Raw genomic sequence first — 22823 nt, forward strand, 5'->3', positions numbered from 1 at the left:
GTGAGTCAAAATACATCTCTTGTTATCATGGTTCCCCGGATGATTCTGCACTTTGGACCCCAAGCTTTGCAGACTCACTAGTCAGAGGCCTGGCCTAGGGGTTTCACATCCTACTTCCTGTCTTGACCACAGGACGAGATGTCCCCTGGAACAAGTGACTTAGCTTCTCCAAACCTCTATTCAAGCTCTAAAATCTAGAAATTCTGTTACTTGACCCTCAGAGGACTGACTGTGTGCTAAGTTGCTTCTGTCCAACTTCATGTCTGACTCTGTGCGACCCTATGGAGCCACCAGGCTCTTCTGTCCATGGGGAGTCTCCAGGCAAGAATACTAGAGTGGGTTGCCATTTCCTCTTCCAGGGGAGAGGACTGACTACAATGCTCCAAAGGTGGCCCTTCTGCATGAAACATAGACACTGACAATTAAAGATCTCCTTAAACATCTGTCAAATGCATGAATGATTGGACAGTCGAGTGCCACTCAGGGCTCAGAAACCATTTTCCTGAAAACTTTGAAGGAACCATCAAAGGCAAAGTTCAGCAACCAAAAACTGGAGACTTTGATTTATTGTCACCGAACAAGTTGAAAAATCTTAGTAAGAGACACTCGAACCTTTTAAGTACCATCTCGTGGTAATAATGACCTCTCATGCATATTTATGCACTTAGCTCTGTAATAACCACTTGAAAGACTAGGTTTCCCCCCCCCCCTCCACCGAGAATGAAGCTATGTGAAAACGTGACAAAATATTCCAAGTTCAAATGTCCAAATATGGGAACCTACAAAATGCTGGAATTCCTCCCCTCAAGCAGAAAGCACCTGAGTGTTTATTGACTCAGGGATCATTCAGACACTCAGGTCAGCCTTGAGAATTCTAAAAACTTACCTCCCCCTGCTGCTCAGCATTCTTCCTGGGGAACATAGGCTTGACTCATTGAAGTGTAGGTGGGTTAGCCTGGGTTGAGACAGGTAATGTTTGGAGACTGGGAAAACTGGCCAGCTGTCGGTATTTAACAAAGAATTCCAAAAGGGCTCAGTAGCCAGAGTTGCTCTTCAAAACCTCATTACTGTTGTTCGATGTCATTCATTACCCTCAGAAAGTAAAATCATATGACCCCATTTCCTCAGTAAGTTAATTATTTTATTTCTTTGTATGAGGCAAAAACACTACTTTATTGTTAATTAATATGCTAAAATTAGGTTATACCATTCTGGACATGCAAAATTGAATTCAGTACTTTCCAATATGTTTTTTAAAAGCTGGTCAAAAATAAATGCCTTCAACGTCTTTTCTTTTTCCAACTGAGCATAAATTTCCTTCCTATGAAATTTCATTTCTTCCTGCTGTTCTAAGTGACATAATGCCACTTATTTTCCAAAGGGAGGAAAGAGTAAAAATAATGAGACATTCAGTTAGCATTTTGAAATTCAGATATTTAATAGGCAAGCCCCTCCCCCCCAAAAAAAGAAAGGAAGGAAGAAAAGCAAAAATACAACAAAAAATGTACCATCATCCACAAGTTCCAGGACCAAAATAATTAAATGGAACAATAAGGAGAATTATTTATTTGGGGGCTAATTTCAGGCACTTCAGATTTTTCTCTTCCCTGTTGATTAAATTGAAGATAGGAAATTCTGAAATTTCTTTTCTTGCAGAGACGGAGCATGAGAGCCCCATCGGACGCTGGGACACAAAGTGACTTCCTGGTTCCCTCTGTTCTTCTGCTGTAATGAAATCCCCTCTGATATATCTGCCATCACCCACTGTTAATTACTTTTCTATTTATTTAGTAGACCTACAAGTGGAAGGCAATCTATTGCCAGGGAATTGTTTGACTTCTATGCTAAGTAGACGGCATTCCGATCCAGTGAGGTTGACAGCAGTCTGAGTGGACTTTTATCTCATTGCCACATTAAATTAGCACCCAGCAGGTCCTAGATACAAGAAAGGGTTTTTTTTCCTTCTCCAGAAGGTTAATAGTCCTTGGAAGTCAATAAACTGATCCTGGGCATTCTCTGTGGTCAGGCCCTGCTTCTGTTTCCCTGGAAATGATAAGAAGGAAGAATTAACTGAAGGGTTCACATGCCTGGTGGGTGGAGTGGGGTGGGAATTCATGCGAAGGGTCTAACTCTTAGCATGGACAGAGCCCCTTACATCCATCAGGTAAAGTGTCACCTGGAGAGGAACAGAAGCGGGTTCAAGTCTAAAGAACAAGGATGATTACAAGTCCTTGACGTGGCTTTGCTCCTTGGCACCAGCTTTTACCGGGCAGATGTGTGAACTCAGTTTAGTCCCTCAGTCGTGTCCGACTCCTTGTGACCCCATGGACTGCAGCACGCCAGGCCTCCCTGTCCGTCACCAACTCCCACAGCTTGCTCAAACTCATGTCCATGGAGTTGGTGATGTCATCCAACCATCTCATCCTCTGGCGTCCCCTTCTCCTCCCGCCTTCATTCTTTCCCAGCATCAGGGTCTTTTCCAATGAGTCAGTTCTTCCCATCAGGTGGCCAAAATATTGGATTTTCAGCTTCAGCATCAGTCTTTCCAATGAATATTCAGGACTCATCTCCTTTAGGATGGACTGGTTTGATCTCCTTGCAGTTCAAGGGACTCTCAAGAGTCTTCTCCAATGCCACAGTTCAAAATCATCAGTTCTTCAACACTCAACTTTCTTTATAGTCCAACTCTCACATCCATACATGACTACTGGAAAAACCATAGTTTTGACTATAAAAACCAAAGTTTTGCTTTGTCGGCAAAGTAATGTCTCTACTTTTTTTTTTTTCCAGTGGGTTTTGTCATACATTGATATGAATCAGCCATGGATTTACATGTATTCCCAATCCCGATCCCCCCTCCCACCTCCCTCTCCACCCGATTCCTCTGTCTCTACTTTTTAATACTCTGTCTACGTTTGTCATAGCTTTTCTTCCAAGGACTGAATTATGTATGAATTACTGCCACATTAATATGGGTCATTTTCCTTCCAGCTACCCTGGTGGTTCAGATAGTAAAGAATCTGCAGTGCAGGAGACCTGGGTTCGATCCCTGGGTCGGGAAGATCCCCTGGAGAAGAGAATGGCTACCTACTCCAATATTCTTGCCTGGAGAATCCCATGGATAGAGGAGCCTGGTGGACTACAGCCCATGGAGTCGCAAACAGTCAGACATGACTGAGCGACTAACAGTTGACCTTCCTTCTCCACACCAGGGTCATCTGGTGGTCAGGAAAGGAAACAGAGGCCGGGGAAAGATTGATCTCCGCAATCTGCCTTGGGTGTTTGTGTGGAGCTGAGGGAGAAGTAGATGCCATGACTGTCCAGCTAAAGGCAGTTATTTAAAGCAGAGAGGAGCGCAAGCCCCACGAATGAACGGTCCGTCCAGACACCTCTCCGTTAGCCATGGCGGGTCCTCCCGTCCAGAGCAGGAGGAAAAGCCCTTCTCCAGTTCAGTCGCCTCTCACTGTGCGCTTGCTTGTTTCAGTGAGACTGCAAGGGGCCCGGAACATTATAGGAGCCGAGAGGAGAGGCCCGATAGGGGAGCTGCAGCGAACAGGCTCGCGATTAGAATTCCACTTCCTGTTTCCACAGGGAGGCTTCCGTCAGTCAGGCCCCACCTCAGTGGCAGGCCGCTCTGTTCGGACGACTGCCTGCGCTGGAGGGACTGCACCCCGTGGAGTGTGGACCCCGGAAGGCACGACCTGAGGAGGGGACTTTCTCCCGGCCCCCCGGCCCAGGGGCGCCTGCAGCCCTGGAGCCTGCCTCTGGCCTTCCTCCATCACAGCAGCTTCCTCTCTGGTCCTCTCATCATGGCCGTCATTTCCTGAGACCGTCAACTCCGAGAAGCATTTCCTGACCTTCCAGGGCTCACCCCGGTGACCCCCTCTCCGAGACTTGGGAAGGCTTACCCTGCCCTCCTCACCAGCCTGGAAAGTAGGCTCCCATGTCCTATGGGAGGGGTCATTCTGAAGGTCCTGGTGGAAGATCCTGGAACCCCAGAAAGGGGGCCGGGAACTCTGCAGGCATCGCTCCCCTCCAGGCTCCACTGACACCAAACCGGAAGCCTTGTCCATCCACCACCTTCCTTACTGGGACCCCACTGTCCTTGGCGGGTACCGCCTCCTAGCCCGGCTGAGCACCCCACCCCCCATTCAGCTCTGGCTCTGTCCCACAGCTCGGCAATTAAATCTATTTTCCACGGGGGTCCAGTCAAGACTCTGCGAAAGGAGAGCACCCGTGGACTCCCCAGACCACCCTCCCCAGGGCGCGCCGACCTCCCAGACCCCTCTGCACCTTGGTGTCGGGGATACAGACACCGTCTCCAGATGGCAGGGCCCCTTTTGTGAGGGTAAGATTAGATCTCTCTCTTTGCTTCTCCGGTGGGAGTCAGGTATGCCTTGGAGTCTATTAATCTTACAAACAGTTATGGAGGCAAAGAGGCTGAATCGAACAGTTGAGGTTTTAAAGAAGCTGGAGCACCCGTGGTCATTATTATAATGAAGTTCCCTGATATATAATCATGCGTCTGGGTGACCAGGCACAATTCTTTTAAGTCTGAGAAATTGTAAATGATGCTGAGGAGTTTTTTATGGTTACGAAGGAGCCTCCCCAAAACTTGTGGTCATAACCAGTCCTCCTCAGGTCTCTGATCTGGGGGCCGGGTGGGGGGTGGGGGACACCTACTCTCAGCTTGATCACTGGGTCTCCAACACCTCCGTCCTGAAGCTGACAAACCGGGCGGGTGAGAAGGGACCTTCTCCTCCCCCTGCCCTGTGGGCGCAAGGCCCCGGGGAAGAGGACAGCAGGACTGTAAGAGGAACATGCTGCTGGCCCCTCCTACCAAGGCCTGTTTGTTTGTCTGTCTCTTAAATTTGGTTCCGTGGCTTAAAAAATGGGCTGTATCTTTCTCTGCAGATGCCACAAACAGATGCTGAGAACCAGAGACCTTGCAGAGTCAATAAAAGATAAGTTATAAAATCTATAAAACTGCTGGAAGAAATCAGAATTTCAGCAACTTCCAGGGTGCTGTTTTTGTTTTCCAGACTGCTCCTTTGATCAACTATAGGGAGAGGGGGGAAGTCAGCCGTGCATTAATTCCATCTGCTGTTTCTCATGGCATGCATGGGGCCGGAAGAGGGGCCGAGGTCACAGTGATGCTGGAGTTGAGATAGTGACGGAGTAGAAATGGAGAATAGCGCCCGTGATGGAGACAAAGCTGTCATAATCAATTAGCATTTCACTTTTGTAAAGATCTCGGAGGCGATGGATTCCTTAGATTTTAATGTACATCTTCAAAGTAATTTTGTAAGCTATTTAAACGATGCTCCCTTTTTACAACTCCACATAATTTGATTATACGAACCATCCTCCAGTCCTTGGATATGCAAATGCAGCGTCAAAATGATTTTTCCCATATTTTGATAGAATTGGAGGTTCATCGCAGTGATAGGAAGTGACAAAGATTGCAACGGGGCATGGGTAGCCTGCTCATCTGTTACCCTGAGGCCATTCAGATTTTAAACAACCACTTCTTGAGAATAAGAATAAAAGAATAAAACTTTGGAAAACCAGAGACAGGGCAATGATTAGGGTCTGGAGTCAAACTGCTTTGGATCTAATCCTAGAGCCGCCCGGATGCTGAATTTGTGAATTAATCTCTCAGAGCCTCAGTTTTCCCACCAGTAACTTGGGAATAATAAGACGTAAACTCACAGAAATACTAGGAGGATTAACAATTAGGATGAAAACATCTGGCAGAACTTGGCAAAGACACTCATGACCCAGCCACTGTCATTACTCTATTGTTACTACTATTACTATGACCAAGCGATGAAATCTGGGTTTGTTGGCAGAGTTATTTTTCAAGCAGCCATCAAGTGACATGGCAGTGCTGAGGTGATGTCAGTGGCTGAGCTGCCCAGTAATCTTAGGTGAGAGGATAATTATCTTGCTTCTTGGAGGGCTCATCACCATCCTTGGCACTAGCTTAGACTGGCAGATCGCTCATTCACTCAGCACTTCTGTCCCTTCTGTGGATCAGATATTGCACTGTGTTGAGGATTGAAAAATATAGATTTGGAGCCGTAATCCTTGACCTCTAGGGGTTTACAGTCATCATGGAGGTTAAGAAGAGATAAACAAAATTATACTGCCAGGGAATCAGCACCCAATAGGGGTGCCAATTGCTAAGGCTCAGAAATCAGCAGAAGAAGGATGTCTGGTCCTGCTCCTCTGGCAGGTGGAGGCCAACTTTGGATGCTGCTGCAATGCAGAGAATCATGCTGCAACAAAGAGTCATCCAGGCCCAAACATCCAGAGTGCCCCGCCTGGACCCCCCTCGAGGTGCAGCTGTAAAGAATCCATCTGCCATGGCTGACACAGGTTTCATCCCTGGCCTGGGCAGATTCCATCTGCCACAAAGCAACTAAGCCTGTGAGCCACAACTCTGAGCCCACGCCCTAGAACCTATGTGCCCAGCTACTAAAGCCCATGCACCTAGAGCCTGTGGTCTGCAACTGGAGAAGCCACCGTAAGGAGTAGCCGGGGCACCATAGCTAGAGAGCAGCTTCTGCTTGCTGCAACTAGAGAAAGCCTGGATGCGGAAATGAAGGCCCAGCGCAGTTCAGTTCAGTTCAGTCGTTCAGTCGTGTCTGACTCTTTGCGACCCCATGGACTGCAGCACGCCAGGCCTCCCTGGCCATCACCAACTCCTGGAGCTTGCTCAAACTCATGTCCATTGAGTTGGTGATGCCATCGCAGCCAAAAATTAATTAATTAATTAATTATTTAAAAAGAGTGCCCAGCTTGAGATGCCCTGAGCTCAGGGCCCCACATGAGCAAGCACTTGGGGGACAAGAGACACAGGGTGTCTGGGGAGGACCAGGTGACTCGGTGCAACCGCAACGTAGGGTCCCGGGAGGCCAGTCACATGTGCAGGCAGGGGTCCAATCAGGAAGGGCTAAGGTTGACTCCTGCCTCTGTGTGCCTCGAACTTCTCCTAAAAGAGCCCCAGAACCGGAGGGAAGTTAACTCAGTCCACCACATTGGAGGCAACATCCTGAAAGAGCCAGAATTCTTGTATTATCCTGCAAAGTCAAGGAAGCTCGGCTTCTTTTCACAATGAACATAAAAGTGAATGACATCATTTTTTCCCCTTGCAAGTCTAAAATCAGTGCTTCGGGATGCCCAGCGCTGATGGGGAATCCAGGATGAGAAGCTTGAGAGGACAGGGCTGGCCCTGGAGAATTTTTGAACCAGGGGGTGACCTGAGCAGACGTGGGGGCTTGGGTCCTTCCCTCACAGGGGGGCTGCCCCAGAACAGGGCTGATGAAGCCCACCTCCCCGCAGGACTGACTCGTGAGCTGACGACATTGAGACCCACGGTCACGGCTCGTCTGGAGCTGTCTGCCAGCAGCAGGAGGGGCAGAGGAGCAGAGTCCATTAGCGGAAAGAACGCTGGGCTGAGCCCCCGGGAGCTCCCGCAAACTGCGCTGACACTCATGAGCTGTGTGACCTAAAGGAAACCACTTGCCCTCTCTGGTCGCAGGTGACAGGAGGAACGTGGGTGAGAGCGCTTGTGGGCTCCAGCGCTCCCGTTCCCTGCCTCTTGGCTGCTGGGTGCGCCTTCCTGCCGGCTGCCCCACAACGGGTGATCTGGTGGTTTGGCCAAGACCTGCTGACCCTACTCACCAAGCAGCATGGTTACAGGCTGGGGGAAGGCCCCGTGGAATCTAGCAGCAGTGGATTTAATTTTCCACTTTCATAACTTCATTCCTTTGAGTCTTGAGAACTCTTGGGCCTTCAAGAGTCCCTTATTATTATACAAATCTCCGGTATCCCTTATCAGCTGACGTCTTAGGCCGCAGAGAACCCTTTTGGCAAGTGTTAATAGGAACAATACTTAGGAGAATGAGAGGGAGAAGCCAGCTTGTGTTACAAGAATATAAATACAGTCCATGTTTTTTCCAAATGCATTTCCTTCCTTGTTCATTTAGGTAAGGCTTTTTCTCTCTGGTGGAGAAGGGAATGGCAACCCACTCCAGTATTCTTGCCTGGAGAATCCCATGGACAGAGGAGCCTGGCGGGCCACAGTCCATAGGGGTTGCCAAGAGTCAGACACAACTGAGCACAACACAGCTTTCTCTCTGGGGTCACACAGCATTTCACAAACCAGAGATGGATGCTTTCTACCTGCCCGACAGGCCACAGCTGGACCAAAGGCCTGTGGGGAGAGAGCAGAGAGTCTTGGAACTTGGGACCTTTGTCCCCACGTCCAGGCAGGTGGTCACGGGCTCAGAAATGCCTTCCTTGTTAGCTGCACACTCTCAAGTAAATCCTTAACCCCTCCAACCTGTCTCCTCATCTGTAAACTCGGTAGAAAGAGATGGTCTCTGCACCTCTGTCAACTCTACCCTCTTATGACCATAAGCAGGGCGCCCAGGGCTGCGCGGGGAAAACTGGAAATGTAACCCTGCTGACAAAGAACGGGCTGGGGAGGCAGGGCAGGGAAGTGAAACCGGGGGTGCTCCGTGGGCATCTCAGGGTTGAAGTCGCTGCTTCTGCTCAATAAACATTGATGAGGAGGAAGAATGGCCCCAAACTGAAAGTTTCCCTGTTGAAGGGAGGGAACCAGAGGTGAAGGGTGGGAGCAGGCATGTGGTGGGGGGGAGGGAGCCGAAGCAGGCCTGGGGGTGTTGCTGGACCCTCAGGCGGCAGATCCCATGTGGTTTGCAGCAAATAAGGGATGGATTGCCCCAGACTCGCAAGCACTAGGGAAACGCGTTCTTCCCTTTTCTTCTCAGGTCACAGCAGTTATTCTAAAAGTAAGGATGACATGGTCACAGAGCCAGGCAGTGTCCAAGGTCCATCCAGGAGCCTGAGCAGGGGGTCTTTGTGCCACTTGCACGCGCGTGCCCCCCAGCACCACCTCCCAGCCCCCTTCTTCCCCTGGATCTGTCCCCTGGCCTGGCCTGTATCGCCCTCTCAGAGTCACCCTGCTGGATGATCTGGGCTCCAGATTCTCGCTGGAAGGAAGCTGGAGGTGCCAGCCGGGGCAGGCAGGTCTCAGGGAGAAGCAGGTCTGGAGGGTATGCAGGTGATATAGGCACAGCCAGGGGCAGACACGGCCCCCAAAGCTGGGCTCTGGTTGAGCTGAGGGTCCGAGAAGCACTCTGCAGGCAGGAGGCATCTGGTAGAACTTCTATCATTTTCAGCCTTGAAAGTCTGTATTCATTACATATAGTATAGTCAAAAATTGGTCCAATTTCATATAATGTTCTTGCCTGGAGAATCCCAGGGACGGGGGAGCCTGGTGGACTGCCGTCTATGGGGTCGCACAGAGTTGGACACGACTGAAGCGACTTAGCAGCAGTAGCAGCAGCATATTTTATTGATTGACACGGAGAAGGATGTGTCTGAGCAACACAAGACTCGGGAACCATAAGAAAGATACTTCTTCAGAATTGTCTTTGCCATCTCAGCTCCATGGGCTGTTGATCTCACCGGCTCCTAAGGATAAAGACCACTGAGGCCCCAGGGCACATCCAGCCGGGGGTGGGCAGCCCCCTCCCAGGGATTGGGGGAGTGGGGGGAGTCCAGGGCCAGAACTGCTCTCGGAGCAGACTTCCCGAGGCCAGTCCTCAGACTGGGGCTGGCTGGCCCATCAGAGCCGCAAAGTTTAACTCCGTGTGCTGGGCGGGGGCAAGGTGCTGCCCTGCCCATCTTCAGAACAGGACATGGAGCCCCGAGGGGTGAAGAACTTGCCGAATCAGCCTCGGCAGAGCAAGATCCAAACTCAAGCTGCCCAGCTCTGGGCCCATGTTCTGAATCACTCGACGAGCTGCTCCCCCAGCGTAGACCCGGCTGAGAAGACTCCAGGCCCTTTTGGAACATCCCTGAGGTCAGGGCTAATTGCATAACACTGGGATGTCTTTTCATACTGTTCATGTTCACGGGGCTCTCTCGGCAAGAATACTGGAGGGGTTTGCCGTTCCCTTCTTCAGCGGGCCACCATTTTCCAGAACTCCCCACTGTGACCCGTCTGTCTTGGGTAGCCCCGCATGACATGTCCTGTGGCTTCAATGAGTTATGCAAGCCCCTTTGCCACGACAAGGCTGTGATCCTTGAAGGGGAAAGACATCACTTTGCTGACTAAGGTTCATATAATCAAAGCTATGGTTTTTCCAGTAGTCATGTACAAATATGAGGGTTGGACCATGAAGAAGGCTGAGTGCCAATGAATTTATGCTTTTGAACTGTGGTACTGGAGAAGATTCTTGAGAGTCCTGCGGACTGCAAGAAGATCAAATCAGTCAATCCTAAAGGAAATCAATGCTGAATATGCATTAGAAGGACTGATTCTGAAGCTGAAGCTCCAATTCTTTGGCCACTTGATGCCAAGAGACAACTCATTGGAAAAGATCCTGATGCCGGGAAAGATTGAAGGCAGGAGGAGAAGGTGATGACAGAGGATGAGATGGTTGGATGGCATCACCGACTCAATGGACATGAGTTTGAGCAAGCTTCAGGAGATGGTGATGGACAGGGAGGCCTGGCGTGCTGCAGTCTGTGGGGTCGCAAAGAGTCGGACATGACTTGGTGAGTGAACAACAACAATTAGCATGTCACTGAGCTTCTTCCTTTTTACTCTCAGGAGCAGACAGTTGAGGCCTCCAGAGGCTGCCTGAGGTGTAGCAGCATCTTCACTCTAATGGCCCAGGTGCTTTGTGTCCTTGTATCTGAAAAACTTCTGGGGTTTAATTTCTAACAAGGTCAATGTTGATAGATATCATAACCCACCTGTGTCTCTCTGGGATTCTCAACAATTTTGTTGAGTGTGAAGAGGTCCTGAGACAAAGCGATTTGCGATCTGCTGCTCCATAGTAGACACCCCCAAGGCTTCTTTGCTCCTGCTCCCAGGCCCCACCCAACCCACCCCGGCCCTGCACACTTTGGCCACTGGCTGCCCACCTGTCCTAGACCCCAGCTCATGCTTACACCACGGCTGGTTGCTCTCACACTTCGCTGGGGCTAGATTCTCCTTGGGGAACCTGAAACTTGACCGTAGAGCAAGCCTGGATGTCATTGGAGCAGAAACAGCAATGACAAATAACAGGAAACTGCAGTTCAATGATACCACCCATGCTGGACTCCATGTGGGCAACTGGAGTGGGTTGTTGGGCTGTTGTGTTAATTCTCTGGCCTTCCCAGGTGGCTCGGGGGTAAAGAACCTACCTGCCAATGTAGGAGACACAAGAGACATGGGTTTGATCCCTGGATCTGGAAGATTCCCTGGAGGAGGAAATGGCCACCCGCTCCACTATTCTTGCCTGGAGAGTCCCATGGACAGAAGACCCTGGTAAGCTACAGTCTGTGAGGTCGCCAAGAGCTAGACACGACTGAGAGACTGACCATGCACAAATGTCAATTCTCTGAGCTACCCCAGGAACTGTCAGATACCCGTTTCTCACTTAAGGTTGCTCAGAAAAAAACTGAAGCTTAACTAATCGGAAATATTGACTACACCTTTCCTGGATTCCCCAGTCCACCTGCTTCTTATAATCTACTAGCTTACCTCTGGACCACCGCAGATGGCAAATCACTCACCTCCCGCCTGGAACAGCCGTGGGTCCTGCTCATCGCGGACCCTCGCAGCCAGCCCCAGCACCACCTTCCTCGTCTCCCCCAGGCCCCTTGAAGGAAGTGCCGTGCCTCTGGCTTCAGCGTTAAGATGGAACAAACGAGACCTGTAGTCTAACTGGCCTAGCCATCCTTTGGAATATCTTATTCTCTGGGCTCAAACCCCCATTGAGAAGCCTTTCCCCACTGAGAAGCCCAACCCACAGGCATAAAATCCTCCCCTAGAAATAAACTAGGCCATAGGCCCTAGGTAGCAAGAGAAACTGTAATTAAAAGAAAATTAACAAACACTAAGAATAATTGAACAGGGAAACCCTGGTGACAAAGTGGATCGAAATTCTCCTGCCAATCTAGGGGACATGGGTTCAATCCCTGGTCTGGGAAGATTCCACACTGTTTTTATTTAGTCACTCAGTAGTGTCTGACTCTTTGTGACCCCATGGACTATAGCACGCCAGGCTTCCTGTCCTTCCTGTCTCCTAGAGTTTGCTCAAACATATCCATTGAGTCGGTGATGCCATCCAACCATCTCATCCTCTGTCCTACCTTCTCCTCCTGCCCTCAATCTTTCTCAGCATCAGCGTCCTTTCCAATGAATTAGCTCTTGCCATCAGGTGGCCAAAGTACTGGAGCTTCAGCTTCAGCATCAATCCTTCCAATGAATATTCAGGACTGATTTCCTTTAAGATGGACTGGTTAGATCTTGCAGTCCAAGGGAATCTGAAGAGTCTTCTCCAACACTACAGTTCAAAAGCATCAATTCTTTGATTCTAGAAGGTGCTCCCAAGTGCTCCTGGCAGCCCAGACCTGTCCACCCTGTACTCACCCTGTTCCCTCCCCTTTCCACAACCTTCCAGGTGGAGAAACGTCCCATGTGGTAGAGTTGTCTTGGGTTGCTTAACTCACTCATCTTTGGTCCTCTGCTGTTTCCAACATTTGGGAGTTGCCCATGGGCTTCCCTGGTGGTTCAGCTGGTAAAGAATCTGCCTGCAATGCAGGAGACCTGGGTTCGATCCCTGGGTTGGGAAGAGCCCCTGGAGAAGGGAAAGGCTACCCACTCCAGTATTCTGGCCTGGAGAATCCCATGGACTATATAGTTAGTCTCTGGGATCACAAAGAGTTGGACACGACTGAGTGACTGTCACTTTTTCCTTTCCAGTGAGGTCCACATCTCTCCTAGGTCACTGGGACTAGTTAACGTGTTTTATTGGTAGATAGATCTTGACCTATGTGTGTTTCAGCAAAAAATAAGGAGGAGTTTCTTCTTTAGATAAATGGTGCCCAAGGAGGGTCAGAAAAGACCCTGATGCTGGGAAAAACTGAGGGCAGGAGGAGAAGAGGGAGACAGAGTGAGATGATTGGATAGCATCACGACTCAATGGACATGAGTTTGAGCAAACTCCAGGAGATGATGAAGGACAGGGAAGCCTGGCATGCTGCAGTCCACGGGGTCACAAAGACTTAGCGACTGGACAACAACAACAACAACAAGGGCCAGAAGAATAGTCAGGTCTTGCAAAGACCAAGAGCAAATGCTGATAAACCTTCAGATCCCAGACAGTCACTTGATCACTTGCGTTTTCCCATCCTCCTCATTTCTCTGCCTATAAACCAGCTCTCCTTGCCCCGGGTCAGGTAATGGTGGCCACCCAACTGAATAGCATCCATTCCAGCTTCCTGATTTGCCTCTCTTCAGTCCTAGTAAGCAGCAGAAAGTTGGCACCACTAGTTCCAGTTTCAAATTTTGGGAGAGAGAAGCTGAGTGGGAGAGACCCGTGGCTGGGACCATCGGGCAGAATCACGCGGTGTAAGCCTGGCTACTGGGGACCCCTTGGGGAAGTGAGGGCTTCTCAGAGAAGGGGCCCACGGGTTTGTTGGGCCTGACAAAGTAGCCCAAGAGGGACTGGCCCGCGATGCCCGCTCCTCTGCGGAAGGCGCAGCCCTTGCAACAAGGTGTGTCTCCTCGTCTGGCCCCCTGCGTGCACAGAAGACTGCATGCTGCTGTTTGCCTTTCTTCCCGCGTGTCCCCTCACTGGGTTAATACATAACAATTTATCCTTAATCAGTCCTGGGTGTTCACTGGAAGGACTGATGCGAAGCTGAAACTCCAGTACTTTGGCCACCTGATGCAAAGAGCTGACTCACTGGAAAAGACCCTGATGCTGGGAAAGATTGAGGGCAGGAGGACAAGGGGATAACAGAGGATGAGATGGTTGGATGGCATCACCGACTCGATGGACATGAATTTGAGTAAACTCTGGGAGCTGGTGATGGACAGGGAGGCCTGGCGTGCTGCGGTTCATGGGTTCACAAAGAGTCGGACATGACTGAGCGACTGAACTGAACTGAATTTATCCTTAAGGGAACGACCTTGACTTACTTGTCTCTGTCCACTCCTGTGCGCTTCCGGCAGCCCCAGCTGGGTGGAGCACCTTTTAGGAAGAGCCAGCACATGCTTGTAGATCTTCCCTTGTTGCTCAGTCATTAAAGAGTCTGCCTGCAATGTAGGAGACCCGGGTTTGATCCCTGGGTTGGGAAGATCCCCTGGAGAAGGACATGGCAACCCACTCCAGTATTTTTGCCTGAAGAATCCCATGGATAGAGGAGTCTGGCGGGTAACAGAGAGTTGGCCATGACTCATTGACTAGCCCATCACCAGCACACCCTGCCTCCAGCCCCACCCCACCTCCTGCCCCGCCTCTGTCCCATCAGACGCAGGGCCCAGCGGGGACAACGCAGAGGGCGCTGAGCCCACCACACTCCCCGCTCATGGGGGCACGGCAGGAGCGGTCCCTCCAGGGTGAGTCCTCGATGTCCATGCCTGGACACTCACCTTCGTGCTTCCACCATATGCCATGAAGGAGGTCAGGACTCAGCGGGGCGCCCTGGGGGACCATTCCGTGAGATCTGGGGACCCTTAAGAGGAACCACATCCAGTTTGTGTGTGTGCGAACGTGTGCAGCTGAACACGAAGCCTGAACACTGAATTCCAAATTCCCAAGGAAGCAAGAGAAGCTAACTCAGTGAAGGGGAAAGCGGGAAACCCTGTGTCTGTGGCCGCTCAGGTGGGCCTCTGCCTTCCTCTCGGTCCTGGCTGGCTTCACGGTCGGCTATCCCCGGATAATGGAATCTGAAACTGCCTCCCAAGCAAAGGGCGCTGCACCCTGTTAGGTCTGAAAATGAATAATGATGAACCCGGGGGCTTAGTCCTGGTTGGATAAGGATAAATACAATTTAAAATTGGAAATTTGTTTTAAATGGGCTGTTAATTGCTGTTGAGCTTTAAATATTTGAGTTTATTAATTTCTCCCTCACCCCCTGAATTATATTTCAGCAACATTCCCCTGTTATTAGGCTATTAAATCAGACATATCAAAAAGGAAGCATTTATTTATATCTTCAGAGACATGTACATCTAATTAAGATAGTGTTACTGTGCATATTTTATATTAGGCAAATGTTGCCTGTGATTTGTCTCGTCAGCTCTGAAGGGCCTTAATAAGTGTTTAGAAGATTTGGCCTGAGCCGGAGGAGGAAGACGCCCTATGTCTCTCTGAGCAGTGAATTCTTAAGAACCTTCACCCTGAAAGAACAAAGAATGAGCTGTTCCTAGACTGTAAACCCCCTTTTAAAGAATCCAAAATGGATAAACTAGGAGTCTGGAATTAATGTGTAAATGTGTTTGTGTTGCTCAGTTGTGTTTGACTCTGTGACTCCATAGCCCGCCAGGCTCCTCTGCCCATGGGATCCTCCAGTCAGGAATACTGAAGTGGCTTGCCATTTCCTTCTCCAGGGGATCTTCTTGACCCAGGGATCGAAGCCGGGTTTCCTGCATCACAGGTGGATTCTTTACCCTCTGAGCCACCAGGGAAGCCCTAATGTAAATATACACTACTCTATATAAAATAGGTGAACAAAAGGACCTACTGGATAGCCCAGGGAGCTATATCTAATGTCTTATAATAACTATAATGGAAAAGAATCTTAAAAAGGAATATATATATGTAATACACACACACATGGGCTTCCCTTGTGGCTCAGCTGGTAAGGAATCTGCGTGCAATGTGGGAGACCTGGGTTCGATCCCTGGGTTGGGAAGATCCCCTGGAGAATGGAAAGGCTACCCACTCAGGTATTCTGGCCTGGAGAATTCTATGGACTGTGTAGTCCGTGGGGGTGCAAAGAGTCAGACACAACTGAGCGACTTTCACGTCACTTTACACACACACACACAACACACACACGTGTGTAACTGAATCACTTGGCTATACACCTGAAGCTAACACAACATTGTAAATTAACTATATTAATTTTTCAAAGGCTATTGGGGGAAAAAGAGAATCCAAAATAGTAACGTCTAGAAACAAGAGGTTGGAAGATTGGCTGCAATGCCAGAAAGAATGTGATGAAACCAGCCAACCTCTGGAGAGCACCTAATGCATGTCACAAGCTCTTAATGAATCCTCGTCACCTCATGAAATAGTTTTACCCCCATTTTACAGATGAGCAAGACAGAGGCTTACAGATGAAGCTTCCCAGGTGGCGCTAGTGGTAAGGAACCCACCCAGCCAATGCAGGAGATTCGGGTTTGATCCCTGGGTTGGGATGTTCCCCTGGAGGAGGAAATGGCAACCCACCCCAGTATTCTTGCTGGAGAATCACATGGACAGAGGAGCCAGACGGGTTACAGTCCGTGGGGTGGCAAAGAGTCAGACGCGACTGAAGCGACTTAGGACACCATTTGCCCAAGAGGCAGAGCCAGGACTAAAACTAAAGTCTGACTGGAGCCGGCGCATGCCTTTTTGACTTCACTCCTCTTTGTTGCCAAGAAGAGTTAATCCATTCTAGAACATTCTCGACCAAGGTGACATCACCCCTTCCCCCTACAAGGTGATGAAAATTGGTTCTCAGGAAGCAAGAAATTACACTGGTTTTACGTAAAAGCACAGATGTGCATACAGCGCGTGGTCAGGTAAACAGTGCATCTGTGGTACTAAAATTTCATAACATGCGTGTCCAATTCTTTGTGACCCCATCAACTTAGCCCACCAGGCTCCTCTGTCCATGGGATTCTCCAGGCGAGAATACTGGAGTGGCTTGCCACGTCTCCCTCCAGGGGATCTCCCTGACCCAGGGATTGAACAAGGGGCTCCCATGTCTCCTGCATTGGTAGGCGAGTTCTTCACCGCTAGCACCATCTGGGAAGCCCTCCAGCTACACTGGCCGCATTTCAAGGGCTCAGTAGCCCCAGGTGGTTGCCACCAGGACAATACAGATAAAGAACGTTTCTATCCAACAGAAAGTTCTATGCCACAGAGCTGTCCTAGAGACATGAAACAGGTACTTTTCTTGTAACAAATTTTCCTTGAGAACCAGCTTTGTGTAGACCCTGTTAAAAGCACAAGAGACGATCAACCCTAAGGTTCTGCACTTACAGAAGTGCTGCTATTGTTCTTACGACAGGTTTCTGCTGTTTCCTCAGTTCTGGACCCTGAGCTGGGTGTCCATTCAACACAACACGGCCTTTGAACCACGCTGAGAGCGCTGGGGTGTCCATGACGATGGTGGTCCCACAGCCCTGAAAGCCGGGGTGGCCGGCGGCCAAGGGACCGTCCGCCTCCCCTGCGTCGGGGGCTGTGATGTTTTTACCTCTCCTCAGAGTCTCCCCCAGGCGACAAGCCTGGGAGGGGAGTGACTCTTCCCTCATCGTGGTTATTTTGTTCACAGAGTGCTAGCTATCATCTAAAAGAAGACGTGTGTCAGAGTCACTCCTCTTACGGCCACTAGATAGAAAGGAATCCTGTGCTTTCGAGAATGTTTTGTGATACACTCAAATTTTGATAGAAAGAGAATTAACGTTAAGAGAAATAGCACATGGAAATCCTTGGATACAAAGAAAGGGCTATAACCCTCAGCCAGGTTTGAACTTCCCTGCCAGAAAATGAAATGTTTTACAAAAGTGATCAATTTCACTCCATGGGCAGTGAGGTTGTGAATAAAGAAGTCTTTTTTTTTTTTTAAGTAGAAAGGGCTTTTTCTTGTTTTCTTGTCCTCCAGAGTCCAGAACTTTGTTATATTCCCATCAGGAAACCCCGAGAATGAAAGTTACAGTCTACTCGGGATTATTCATGGGTCACCTGGATCGGTTCCATTTCCTGCCGCTGAAGTGGGTCTCCGTCCAGTTCAGGCGGCGAGGGAGGTGGGCTCCCCCCTCCTTCCTTCCCCTCTGGCAGTGAGAGGAAAGGAGGGAGAAACAGAAAGAGAGAGAGAGAGAGAGAGAGAGAGAGAGAGAGGAGAAGGGGAGGCATCAGCATTTCAAAGCAGAATAACAGACCAGGAATAATTCAATCACCAAACGACCGGAATTGCTAATGCCTGAGAACCTCCGGATAGCTCTATTGTTGGATTTTTTTTTTTGGTCAGAAATGTTTCTGAAAGAATTAAGCAATTTGACTTTTTCGAAACTTTTTATTTATGATGTTATTTTATTTGCGATAGTTCCAGGTGAACTGCAAAGGGACTCTGTCATCCATATCCTTGTATCCAAACTCCCCTCCCATCCAGCCTGCCACATAACATTGAGCAGAGTTCCCTATGCTGTACAATAGGTCCTTGTTGGTTACCTATTTTAAATATAGTAGTGTGTACATGACCTTCCCAAACTCCCTAACTGCCCCATGACCCCAAGGAACTAAGCAATTTAATGTCTAAGTAACAGGGACCAACATAGTTTTGCCTTTGCATGAGAAGAGTATGTAGTTATATAACTCAATGCAACATAGAAGCAATTAGGTTATTCTTGGGGTTTGAGAAGCTTTCTTTTTTTAAGGCCTGTGGTTGGTTTTTAGGATGTGATTGAATGTGTAACAGCCTGGCCCTGCGCTTGGACTCTGATTTAGACCGTCGTAATGTGCTCCTACTTCCTTTAGGATCTTGGGACGTCGGGCATGTATGTAAACGTCCGCACGGGAAGCGCAGGGAAGCGGAGGAAGCGTATGGATGGTGAGATAAAGCGTGGAAACTGTCACAAAGCACCCGTCTCCCCCCTCCGCACGGCATGGAGTGAGCCGGCAAACGCAGCCTCATCCGTAGGGCACAGTGTGGGCTTCCTAGCTGCTGGAGCTCCTCTGCACAAAGGCACTCTGGAGGGGGCTTCACGATGAGGGGGGCTGATTCCTATTTGGATAAAGGTAACAGCTGGCGCAGTGGGAAAGAACCTGCCTTCCGATGCAGGAGACTTGAGTTCAATCCCTGGGTCCAGAAGATCCCTCTGCCCCGAGGAGGAAATGCATATCCACTCTGGTATGCTTGCCTGGAGAATCCCCAAGGACAGAGGAGCCTGGCAGGCTACTGTCCATGGGGTCACAAAGAGTAGGACATGACTTAATGACTAAACAACAACACCACGAATAAACCTGAAATTGACTCTGCCTGTGTCTCAGCTTGTTTGGGATTAGAAAAACAACAGGAGAGTGGAATTTCCCGCTCACCTGTGAAGAGGTTTAAATCAGAAACCAGAATTAACTTGGGGGTCCCTGGGAGCACATGGAGCCCCCAGTAACTGAGCAAGCAGACCCTGACCTACCACATCTGGGGGGGACCCATTGCCTCCCTCCCTCCCTGCTCCTGGCAGCTCTGTGGCTCCGCGTTCTGGCCGTGTTAATGCGGCCCCAGATTTCTAACACCTACTTTACTTTATGACGTGGTTTGGACACCCTCGCTGGCCGTGACCTTGGCCCTCACCCCGGAATATTATTTTCAGCGCTGCCCTCTGGCTCTCCCACTGGGACCAGGGGCAGGAAGTGCTCCATCCAGTCTCTGCCGAGAGGGACAAAGGCCGGGCAGAGCATTGCACTTCCCACCCCCAGCTCCTGGGTGGGAGAGGGGCCCAGTTGGGATCGGGCAGAGGGATGAAGTTGGCCACGCTTGTCTGCTGTGTTTCTACTTGGAAGATGATAATGCCAAAAAATGCTTCTTTTTTTTTTTCACGTTGCACTTCTGTGAACCAGACACTCACTCAGGTCTCACCCACCTTTGTGGAGACAAAACCTGCACATGTAGCGACTTGAGAAGATGCGGGAAGCTCTGCCTGAGAAGTGCCTATGGATAAGCTTGGGTCACACTTCAGCCAAAACAGAGCCACACGCCTAAAGAGCGGGGATTCCCAGGGGGTAAAGGATCCGCCTGCCAGTGCGGGAGATGCAAGAGACATGGGTTCAAGCCCTGGGTTGGGAAGATCCCCTGAAGGAGGAAATGGCAACCCACTCCAGTATTCTTGCCTGGAGAATCCCATGGATTGAGGAGCCTGGTGGGCTACAGTCCGTGGGGTTGCAAAGGACATGACAGGGCACGCATGCCATCAACATCATCCTATTGCCTAAAGAGAGAGGGTCAAGGGAACAGTGGTCCACCCTGGAGTGTGACGTTTTCTCCAGTCTTCAAGGACGTGGTGGACACAGCCCGGGACAAGCGGTGGGGAATAAACTGACGCATGGCCCAGGGGCGCCAACACAGAGGAGCTGGGTCCAGCTGACACACCCAGTAAGTGAGTATGGGATGGAAGTTCCCCATCACGGGGCCACAAATAAACCCATGCAATGGGCGACTGCCCATCAGAACAGTTCCCACGGCAGACGAGAGTCACCAGAGGAAAACCACTCAGGAATGGAAAAGCTCTACCAACAGACCCAAAAGGAACAGGAGGATCATTTAAACCAGTGTGATGTCAAAGAACCTATCTTTGTGTGGTTTTATCCTGCTGCTGTTTCCTCAGGTGATTCTCTAAAACACAGTTGACCACGTATGTGTTGTAAATAACGTATCTGTAATTTACATTTTTCTAATTGAAAAAATTTCAGTCATAGCCCCAAGTAAATCATATGCATGATTTAACAGGAGATGAATAAAACTTTGTGAGGGAAAAAAACAAAGAAACTCTGAAATAGTGCTGTTTCCTAACAAAATACAAACTGCTTTTGATCCTTGGTCCTGTAGTACTTGTGTTAAGACTATAAACTGGAATAGTTTAGGTTATAGGCGCCAGAATAACTTAGTTTACCTTTTATTGCCGAGCACTTTCAACGCAGAGACGCCTTTCAACCTGTTCTGGACTGTGTTCCCCACGTCGGCCACACGTGGGTTTGACCACGAGCTTCCCCCTTAGCCTTGAGTCCTCCTTGCCGGGGAGTGACGCAAGAAGAACAATGACCCCCTTTGCTTCAGTGTGAGCACGTATCGCTCTGACTGCTTCCGAGCCCTCCTCATTTCTGGGGACCCCCCCCTTTCCTGGGGGAGACTGTTTCTTACTGCAGCCTTCTGCTTCCAGCAGGGACTGGATGACAGAGGATGTGCCCCCACCTGGGGCCCCTCACCCCACCTGAGTCCACGTAGGCTTTCCCTGGGACTTTCCAACTGGTGTCAGGCTGGGGGCGAGGAGGTGGGCAATTTTAGTCAAGTGGTTTTTTTTTTTTTTCTTTCTTTTCTTCTTGTAGCAAAATTATGAGATATGGGACGCAGGAGTTGCCGGTAGCGGTGTGTACAACCACATGCACGAAGTCTGTCTGAAGAGAGAAAGACAATCTTCAGTGAGAAGAGAGGAGAGGAAGTCTTGTTAGCATTCCGATTTCTGGCTCCAGGGGTCTGTGAGGCTCGGTTGCTTCTTTTCATCTGGGATTTCCCCAATAGCTCAGCAAGTAAAAAAAAAAAAAAATTCACCTTCAATGCAGGAGACACAGGAGATGCAGGTTCAATCCCTGGGCGCGAAGATCCCCTGGAGGAGGAAATGGCAACCCACTTGCTTATTCTTGCCTAGATAATTACATGGACAGAGGGAGTCTGTGTTATTTGAGAGTGTCAGTAAACTTTTTTTCCCCTTTAAACTATTTCCGGTTGAGTTTATGTTTCTTAAAAAACCAAAGGAGTTGTAACTAATGTATCTGTCTGCAGTGTTACACCACATGCATTTGTTATAATCCACTCTCATATCTGAAGAAATAAGACTCAGTGAAGTTAAATGTTATCCCAAGTCTTACACTGAGGTGTTGGTATAATTATGTCACTCCCCAGTATGTGTTGTTAGGAGCCTATATATGTAATTAATAAAGTTGCACACACACCATCTCCTTTGATTTCTGTAACAAGCCCTTGAAATGGGTTGGACTTGGACAAGCATTAGTGTATTAGTCACTCAGTCATATCCGACTCTTTGCGACCCCCATGAACCGTAGCCCGCCAGGCTCCTCTGTCCATGGGATTTTCCAGGCAAGAATACTGGGGTGGGTAGTCATTCCCTTCTCCAGGGGATCTTCCCGACCCAGGAATTGAACCCGTGTCTCCTGTGGCTCCTGCATTGCAGGTGGATTTTTTACTATCTGAGCCACCAGGGAAGCCCAGCTTACACAAGCCTTGTTAGCCTTAATTTTAGGTGAGAAAACTGAGGTTCAGAGATAACAGGCAATTTCTCTCCTGTTGGACAATCTGCTTTCTGATCTAATATCCAAAGGTCTCTCCAACCACACCTCACTGCACATCTACACATTCATTTCATCGAGACACATATAGACATGCATGCACATCAAGGTTCAAGTCAATCAAAAATGAAAATCAAATTCAGCCAAATAGCTGTTCTTCTAAGGAATACGGTTTAAAATATTTAAAAATATCTTAATATTTTAAAATATTGCTGTTTATAATTATTTGTACCTTTATCTTCTGCCAAAACATTAGTTCAGGAACCATCTAACTTCTGCAGATCTAACTGTGATAAAATATTTTCCATTATCTTGAGACTTGATAGTATATAAATAGCTTCCACTGTGTCTCTTTTGGTTTTGATACCTAATGAAATGTGAAAAAGCAAGATGACACATAAAAGAAAAGCAAAAGATAACTAATTCAGGGATTAACTTTGGAAAAGTTCCAAAATTAGATCATGTAATTAGTTCACAGTTTAGAAGCCTTTGGTGGAATTAGATTTATGCAAACAAATTCAATTCAGATAGTTTAGGAAGACTGAATGATTTTGTAGGTGAATTCTGCTTAAAGTTGAGGATTACATAAGTCTTATTGCTCATTTTCTCTATATATCAACTGGTTTTAACAACCAAGAAAACCCAAGAACAGATATTAAATTATTCACTGGAAAAACTGATGGTGGACATGAAAATGGTAGAAGATAGGCCATAACA

The 22823-nt window shown here is 48.9% G+C and overlaps 1 long non-coding RNA gene across 1 annotated transcript; it reads right to left on the bottom strand.

The window, feature by feature from the left end:
• Positions 1–1454: 1454 nt before the first annotated feature.
• On the bottom strand, positions 1455–21192 carry LOC122433960. Its single transcript, XR_006267213.1, has 3 exons — positions 20696–21192; positions 14018–14134; positions 1455–2043 (listed from the first exon to the last, which is right to left on the bottom strand). It is a non-coding gene; the product is annotated as an uncharacterized LOC122433960 (long non-coding RNA).
• Positions 21193–22823: the final 1631 nt, after the last annotated feature.

This window comes from Cervus canadensis, chromosome 33 (assembly GCF_019320065.1).
Source record: "Cervus canadensis isolate Bull #8, Minnesota chromosome 33, ASM1932006v1, whole genome shotgun sequence".
NCBI lineage: Eukaryota > Metazoa > Chordata > Mammalia > Artiodactyla > Cervidae > Cervus > Cervus canadensis.